Raw genomic sequence first — 9068 nt, 5'->3', positions numbered from 1 at the left:
ATCCTCTGCTTTGCCAACACAGTTGTCTTTATCCTTCCCCTGAACCTCCCACCTCTTAAGAAGTTCTAGAGCCAAAAAAGAAAAAAAGAAAAAGAAAAGAAATAGCCTGCCCCCCAAAACATATCAGGTTTATTTTTATGTTCTGGTCTACAATCTGCATCAGTGTTTGCTTCTGTATCCCAATATTACTCATCTTTGAGACAAATTTCAAATCCCACTACCTAGACAATTTGAATCCACACTGACATCTTTCTAGACGGTACAGGGTACTTTGTCTGCACCAGACATGCTGGCATGTGATTATGTTTGAGATGCTGGTGTTGAGTTGTTTTATACTTATTTACCCAATCAGTAATCATTCACTGAATGTTTATTATTGTAGTCCAGATATTGGGCTTATTCATTAATCTAGGAGTCATCCCTGATTCCTTTCTCTTCACTCCAAAATGTGTGTTGTTCCAGCTGCTTCTTTACACACCACTCCTTCTGCCTTACCCACTGTCTCCTGTCTATTCTTCTGAAACTGGTTTCCCACTTCCCTTCTTGCTTCTATGCAACCCATTCTGCACAAAACTCAGTGAATTTTAAAGGAGGAAGTCAGATCGTATTATTTAATCACCTTGGTTAAAACCACCCAGTGGTTCTCTATTACACTTAGAATCAAACAGAAATATAAGATAAAGTAAACCCCCTCTCCCTATGGCTTATAAGACTGCTTGTTGTTTGTTCTCTGCCCACTTCTCCAGCCACATCCTGCTCTCTCCTGCTAGCCACTGGGATCAGCCTTCCCCACCTGCTCTCCATTTCTGCAGTCCCCAGTTCATTCCAGCAGGCAAGACTTTATACTTTCTGTTTCTGCCTTGGGTGCTCTTTCCAGATGTTCATGCCACTAACACTGTGTCATCATTTGGGGTTTAACTCGAATGTTATGGACTTAGAGAAGCCTCCCATGACTGTATTATTAAATGTTCCCTCCTGGTTCATCTCTTTCCCATGGCTTTGTTTTATTTTCTTTGTAGCATTCATCTTATTCATTGGTTTATTTTATTGCTCCCCACCCCTACCCCTCCAGAATGCAAATTCCAGGAAGTTACTTGTCAGTCTGCTAGCTTGCCAGCACCTAGAACGGCACCTGGCACCCTGGAGATTCAATATTTGTTGAAATAATGGGATGAGTGAGTGGTTAGATGATTTTGTGAATAAATGTATCCACAGTGAATAAACACAGCCCTGCTTCAAATAGTTCACAGAATGCTTGTAAAGGAGAGAGACTAACAAACATTTCCAACCCAAGGAAACAAAAGCACTATAGAGATGTGTGTAAAAGCACTATTTGAACATTGATGAGGGAATAATTATATCTCTTTCCTATGAATGAATCTAATCTCTTTTGCTTATATAAGTTCCATAAGGACAAACTGTATCTTATACTTCTATTATATCCCCCACTGCCATGGTTTCCAAATGCCAGTCCCTGGACAAGCTGCAGCAGAATCACCTGGGGAGCTTAAAAAACATCACAGACATCTGATTCTGATTCTGCAAGTATGACTGGAGCCCTAGGATATGTCTTTGTATGAAAGTCCCCTGGGTAGTTCTGAAGCATACTGGCTTGGGAACCACGATGACACACTGCCCAATACTGGACTGGATGCCTGCCTGAACTGAAATAAACCCATCTCTGCTTGGCTCCATTCTTTTTCTGACCAGCCTCAGCTGAGCTCAGGGTAGATTACCAAGTGTGTCTGAGGTTCCTGTGACCAGTGGGGACAGTAAATATAAGAAGATATGAGCAATCATTCCTTTTTCCTAGCATGATGGCTTCAGTGTTTCTCGTCTCTCTTCACAGGGATGGTTATTACCAACCTTACCAGTCATTTTATCTTTTTAACTGCATAGCACACAGGCATTTCCTATCAGTCCCACTCCTTGTGAATACCACTGCAACATGGAGAAATTGGCTCCACGGATTACACAGATGCCTTTCTTTTCCATGGGTTAAAGGGCATGCGCATGTGTGTGTGTAGGTTTGTGTGCCGATGTCAGATACATGTCTGTGAGTCAGATCACAAGGGAGGATTGATTGACTTCCATAGGTTCTGGTGTTTATTTGCTGGAGGACTGGTGCACTGGAGGGCAAGGTAAGAAGTAAGTTCCCTCCTGTATCAGGAAACCTTTGGGCAGCCTTAACCCATCATGTCTTGACTTGTCCTTGGGGAGGATTCCATCTGAGAGTGGCTGGGAAAATAGGACTGACCGGCAGATTTCATGAATGCTGGGGATTCCAGAATTTGTATGCAGGAGGGACTTAGAGGTGACAATATTTTGAAAAGAGAGCTAAATAAAGGCCTTCCTAGAAACCATATTTTAGAACAGTACATTATTTGTACTTGGATTGTCTGCTGGTTAGGTGTAGCCTAGGGGTCTGATACAGATTATAGGGAATGAGCACCAGAGTTTTCCCCACTACCCCAATGCTGTTTGCCCATGTCACCTGTCTAGGTCTCTGACTAATGTCACATCTGCTCTTAAGACTTAATCTTGGAAACAAAGTTTCCCTAAATCACATCTTGCCTCCTTTATTCCTTTCTATCTTTCTTAATTCTCTTTTATACTGGTTAAGATCATCACAGAAGCTATACACTCTCATCTAGGTTTGCTTTTCAGTACTCTGGCTACAGATGTGCAGACTCTATGTACATCATAGAGTTTATATCAGCTACCTGGAACATGGGTAGGAATGAGGAAGGAAGGGAAGGGGCTTCCCCCTGACCATGGACTAAGGCTCATGCCTTTATCAGAGGAAATGTCTCAATACTGCATACGGAGAGATTTTTATTCCTCTTCTACTATAGCATGTTTTGTATGGAGTTGAGGTTTGACTTTCAAGCCCATGATACAGTAAAAACAGCAACTTAGAAGGGAGCAGAGATTGCTAGGACAAGGTATAATGAGAGTAGGGAAAAAAAGATAGACAGATGGATTGACTGACTCTCAGTGAAGAACATGCTGAGGTTGGAACTCAGGATAGGCTACATTTCAGCAGGGGCTTACATTGCCAGGTGGAGGGTATGGTGGCCTAGGAACAAAAGCACCCAGTTTCACACTCAGGTTCTACCGCTAATTCCCTGTGCGGCATTAGACAAGTCTGTTAAACCTCTCTGGGACCTCAGTTTTTTCATCTGTAAATGGCAATAATAACAATCCCAAATACCCTTGGATTCCTATCAGATGCAGGACCCGTATCAGGGTGCTATTTTCTCAGTTTTACTTACCTGTTCTATTATTTGCTTTATGCAAAAATAACAAACTTGTCTATTGTAAAAATAACTTACTTGTAAAGGAGAAAAAAAAGAAATGGAATAATTCAGAAGTAGAGTCAAAAGAGAAAATACTCTACCTCTTCATATATCCTTTTTCCTTGTGCCACCCTGCCCCCCCACATCTTATTCCTCACTGTTCCTAGAATGGAACATATTCCTTCTTATCTAATAGTGCTTTGTAAAACATATACAGAATACAAATGTAATGAACAGAAAACAAGGGGGCAGAACCATTATACCTTAACAGTTCCAAGGGCCTCTCTGTACAAAAGCCCAGAAAAAGGATTTCTTTTTCGGATGTAAAAACAAAGAAATAAATAAAAACTTGAGGAAAAGGTTAAATGGTGTGCAGCAGATTCTGTTTAACAAGGCTGGGGGACATATAGTTCTTTTTATAAAGATTTCCATAAGCATTGTAAAAATACATAGAAGTACCAGAATTGAAAAAAAGACCTTCCATCCTTCAGACAATTCACTTAGATGGAAAGTTCATTCTCCACCTATGCTATTCTTCTGCTTCACAGTTACCACAAAGTTTACAACATGTATAACTAGTTGAGAAGTTAATTCCTCCCAGGTATGTAGAGCAGATGCCAAAGGCAACTGGTGAAATTACTCTCACCAGTTTCCTTTATCAGCACAAATTTGTCTTGATCTTTTGATTTGTGTCTTTCTTTTCTTCCTTCCTTCTTTTCTTTTTTCTTTTCTTTTCTTCTTTTCTTTTCTTTTCTTTTCTTTTCTTTTCTTTTCTTTATTTCCTTTCTTCTTTCTTCTTCCTTTCTTTCATATGGGCCACTTCATGAATTTGTATGTCATCCTTACACAAGGGCTGTGCTAATCTCTATATTGTTCCAATTTTTGTATGTGTGCTGCTGAAGCCAGCACTCTGTTTCTTTATCTTGGTGCCTTCTCTCCCGAATTTTCATCACCTTCAAGATTAGCTAAATTAGCGACAAAAATTTGCCTTCTCCTCAATTTCAGTTCTGCCTTTTCTGGTTGGACTTTATTTCTTCAGTCCACTGTGTCTAGCTTTGGTCAGCTTTAAAGACTTCCAGCCAGGAACATTCTCCTGTTTCCTTGTGGATGGCTCAGGGGTTTGGGTGAGGGGAGCATCCTTCCCACTTTGGAAAGACAACATCGCATGGTATAAATTCTCCTGGACTTAGAATCAGGAGTCCCAGATCTGAGATCTGTAGTATGGTCTTCAATTTTTCTCCTTTGGATGTCGGATTTCTTCTCTGTAGAAAGATCCAGCTTAGATGTTTTTGGATTCTGGGATTCGGTCCTTAGTCATGATTTGCCTGTTAATGTTTGCCTACAGTAGAATGCCATATTCCATTCATGCTCCTATGGCTTGGTTCTTTGGCCTGCATTTGGAAACTCATAATGTGAGCCCCCAAAGACAGGGGCCAGTTACTCCTCAGGGTGCTCAGTCATCCAACTGTGCCTGCAGTCTCAGGGTAGAAAAATATAGAAGAATTGGCATCCAGGTGGAACATTTCTCATCAAGAAGACAGGCTTAAATTAGCCTCAATTTGGGGCTCAAGAAACCACAAAATCACAAAAGTTGATTTAAAAGGTTTCCAGAGAGCTTTTAAAATTTGTGTTTTTTTTTTAAATTATAAAAATAATACATGAGTTGGTAAAAATAAAGTTCAAAAAAATTTAATGGTATAAAATGAAAAGTAAAAATGCCCTTTATCTCCACCCTCAGTACCACTCTGCAAGGAATCCTCTGAGGTTTCTTATATATGCACTGAGAAACTTGCTATGCAAGTTGTATCCACTCACCTCTACCTGCACTCAAGCACACACACACACACACACACACACACAAATGGGAACATTTTATAAAGTTTGCATCTTGCTCTTTGCATTTAATGAGACATGTTGGAAATTTTCCATGCCAACACACATGGATCTGCTCTGCTCTTTATAGGGCTGCCTAGCATTTCCTGAGGAAAGGGAGGTTAGCAGTGGCTACCCAACTTATTTCCACATTGTTGCCACTGCAAACAATGCCTCTCAAACAGCCTTTAATTCAGTGTTTTCTAAAGTTTGATCCTTGGAACACAAACTTTTAGAGATGTTCAGTGATAGAAACAAAAATAAAAATGGTTTACAGGTCAAACAAATGTGGAAAGCACTACATTTGAGATCTCCTCTTCCAATGGCATATAAAAAACTCCATAAATTCATTCAGAAAGAAAATTTTAAAAACGTAGCTTCATCCAGTCTCCCAAACTTGTTTTTGACCATTTCACCTCTGAAAACATTCTCTTCAAATCACTTATCTGTATATAAGTATATGCTAATGTTATATAAGTATCCAGCAATGCTCTGAGGAAGCTGTCTTCAAAATGCTGCTCCTTCACTCCACAGATGAGGGATCTGAGGCTCAGAGACAGGAAATCACTTGCTCAGAGTTATAGAACTAATGATTAGTAGCAGAAACAGGAATAGAATCCAAGACCTATGCATTTTCTGCCACACTACTTATGGAAGCCCCATTCTCAGGCAGTGAAACATTTTCACCAAAGTTCAAAGAGTTTAGCAAGAAAGCTGTGCATCATAAAATAAACCTGTATATCATCTGGCTTAAAAAATGAGTTTGAAGTATGCAACTACTTTAATAAGAACTGTTTTGTAAATTAATTAGTTGGTAACTAAATTCGTGCTCACAGTGTTTTAAGTGTCATTTTTGTAATACCACAGCAATATGCCAGTAATTGCTTGATGAGCTGAAATCCCATCACAACATTATTGCCCTGACATTGCCCTGATGGAAATTAGGGGGGCTTGGCACTGGGGTCTGTGGGTGGCTCATGCTGTATGGGACCATTTGATTTTCTCTTTTCAAGCCTCCCAAAAGATTAAGATAAGGCAGGTAAAAGAGGCCTGTGATGGCTAACTTTATGTGACTGAATCAAAAGGTGCTGGGATATTTGGCTGAATGTTGTTTCTGGGTGTCTCCAGATGAAATTAGCATTTGAATGGGTGAATTCAGTAAAGTAGATTGCCCAATGTGGGTGGGCATCACCCAATTTGTTGAGGACCTGAATTTAGAATGAAAAGTGGAAGAAAGAAATTCTGCCTTCCTGCTTGATTGCTTGAGCCTGTAACATTGATCTTACTCTGTTCTCAGGACTTCTGACTCAGACTGAATCACACCATTGGCTTTCCTGGGTCTCCAACTTACAGACTTACAGACAGAAGTTCAGGGGACTTCTCAGCCTCCATAAATGTGTGAGTTAACTCTTTATAATCAATCTCTTTATATATATTCCTGTTGGTTCTATTTCTCTGGAGAACCCTAAAATTAATGCAGGGCCAGAGATTAAGGATGTAGAAGCCAACAAATTCTCAGCTTGCTCTGGTGACACTCTGAAAAGCCTAGAAAGATTTTCAGGACAAACTCTTAACCACTTTTAAGGAGACTGCTTATCTGTGCCACTAGATCTATGGTACCCCTGGTACGCTAGAGTTGAGGAAGAATAAAAGAGATGAAGAAGCTGCTTAGGCCAGGACTATCACTATTCATCATAGGAGTTCTTATTCTCATTTTAGAGAAAAGGAAGTCTAAGACAGGAGAGATAAAATGACTTCCTTAGAGTCATACTGAGATGAACTAATATCTCTGGGGGATGTCTCTGAATTGCTAGCAAAGCGTCTATCTTGTACTAAAGCTTGTCTTTGGACTGTGTGGCCATTAGGGCTTCTGAGAGTCTGAATGAATCTGACCTTCCCAGACTCCCAGCTGCAGTGTGGCCACTGTCCATATGATTTTGGGTGAAGGCTAGGCCTGAACTTTAAGTCAGTCTTGTCCCACCTCTTCTAGCTGTGTGATGTTGGACAGCTTACTCAGCATTCTAAGCTAAGGTTTCCTCATATATAAGATAGAAATAGTGAAACCTACCTCTTATATTGTTGGAATTTAATATAAGGTAAGTGATAATTTTTGATCCTGTCCTGGCATATGGTTTTGATCCATTCTCTTCACCATGCTAGGTCACACTGGTCATTTCCATTTTGATCTCTGCTACAGTTACTCAAAGATTGTACCACTTTTCTGGCACCTCAAATGCTGCTGTGAGTACTGGTTGGCTTTTGCTGTATGTGTTGGGTGGCCCAGACCAGACAGTAAGTATTTGCTTTGTGAAGGGCCTCATGTGTAACATGTACTCCACAAACAGTTGCTGGTTGATTGGATGACTAATCTCTCTTTCTCCTCTATCACTAGTGCTTGGATTTTTTTAAATCAAACTGCTTCTATATTGCCTGGCTCTGGAAGCTCAGCTATCCAAGGACAATGAGGTGACCCCCAAATCACCCACCTGCTTCTACACTTGTGGCTCAGACAACAGTTCTTCCCTGGACTGGCTATGATATTTTACCCTTAAGGTCTCATATTTTTTCTTTGTACTGCTTTTTATGAGTTGGCACCTGGTGAGGTCACTTGGCACTCCCTTCCAGGAATTATGGTGCTCACAGCCCTCATAATTTCTCCCATCCTTTTTCCTGTATTGATAGCTGTGTGATGCTGGGTTGCCATGACAACTGATTGATTAGAATCCAATTCCTGGACTGGGAAACATGCAGCCATAAAGAATTACAAATGATGCCTGATTGTCTGCTGCCAATAGCCTGATTGCTGCCATTTTCTGGCAGGTAGCTCAGCCCTAACAGGAAACCCTGTGCTGTGCAATTATTGCGACATGATTGATGTATCACTATAGTTACAATCGGCAATGTTCCCAACTCAGGAGATTTTTTTAAAAGAAAAAAACCTCCCCTTTTAGGATGGAAATGCTTATAAATGAGGAAGAAGTATAGAGTGGGGGAGGGCAGTGGGGCTGGCAAGCAAGGAGAGTATGGGCTAAGAGCTCAACTGGAGTTTCAGAAGTAATGCAGGGAGAGGAGGCATGAGCAGTGACATATGGCTGGGGAGAGGGGAAAAAGGGATGACTGCTGCCTGTGCTCCCCACCCCCTCCAACTCCTAGGCTTTTCAGCAGTCTAAGGAGTAGTTCAGAAATGAATTCCAAATGAGAGGCTTAAAAAGTGGGGGGATGCAGGAGGGAGACCAAAGAATATACAGGTCACAGGTGGTGTTCTGCTCAGGCCAATTACTGAAGCTGCTGTCTTGGGTTTGAGTCATTTGTGATGACCAAAGAGCAAGCACCTGGGCCTGGAAATAGGGTCAGGGAAAGAGGCCTTGCACCAGGTGAAAGTGGGTTTGAGAGTAGGCCAGTGTGGAGGATGGAGCCTGCAATGAAGCTGGTGTTTAGAAGCTTTGGGGCAGAAGAGACATTTTCATCTGACCCAGGGGCAAAGTGCCTCTTTTTTTTCCTAAATTGGATGTGGAATATTTCTCAGGCTGGTGGAGAGGGAGAAAGAGAATGAAATATTTGTGACTGTTAGAAGTAGACTTATTGGGGTGCCGGGGTGACAGTCAGTTAAACACTGGGCCTGGTCTCACAATTCGTGAGCTTGAGCCCCATGTCAGGCTCTGTGCTGACAGCAGGGACCCTGCTTGGGATTCTCTCATTCCTTCTTTCTCTGCCCCTCCTGAGCTCACACATGCATGTATGCATGCACACTTTCTCTCTCTCTCTCTCAAAATAAATAAATCTTTTTTTTTTTTAAAGTAGACTTATTGATAAAGAAGCAGTCGTTTACCTTGTTTAAGCTGGCTGTTATTGGGAAGGTTGTTTTCTCCAAGTGTCTTCCAAATTATGTTCACAGTT

At 41.2% G+C, this 9068-nt stretch overlaps 1 non-coding gene across 1 annotated transcript; it reads right to left on the bottom strand.

Annotated features, from left to right (window-relative positions):
• Positions 1-4104: 4104 nt before the first annotated feature.
• On the bottom strand, positions 4105-4208 carry LOC122238228. The gene has a single exon (XR_006217187.1). It is a non-coding gene; the product is annotated as a U6 spliceosomal RNA (small nuclear RNA).
• Between the last annotated feature and the right edge of the window lie 4860 nt (positions 4209-9068).

This window comes from Panthera tigris, chromosome B1 (genome assembly GCF_018350195.1).
Source record: "Panthera tigris isolate Pti1 chromosome B1, P.tigris_Pti1_mat1.1, whole genome shotgun sequence".
Classification (NCBI taxonomy): domain Eukaryota; kingdom Metazoa; phylum Chordata; class Mammalia; order Carnivora; family Felidae; genus Panthera; species Panthera tigris.
The sequence above is the reverse complement of the archived record's forward strand: the minus strand, read 5'-3'. Positions and strand labels throughout refer to the sequence as shown.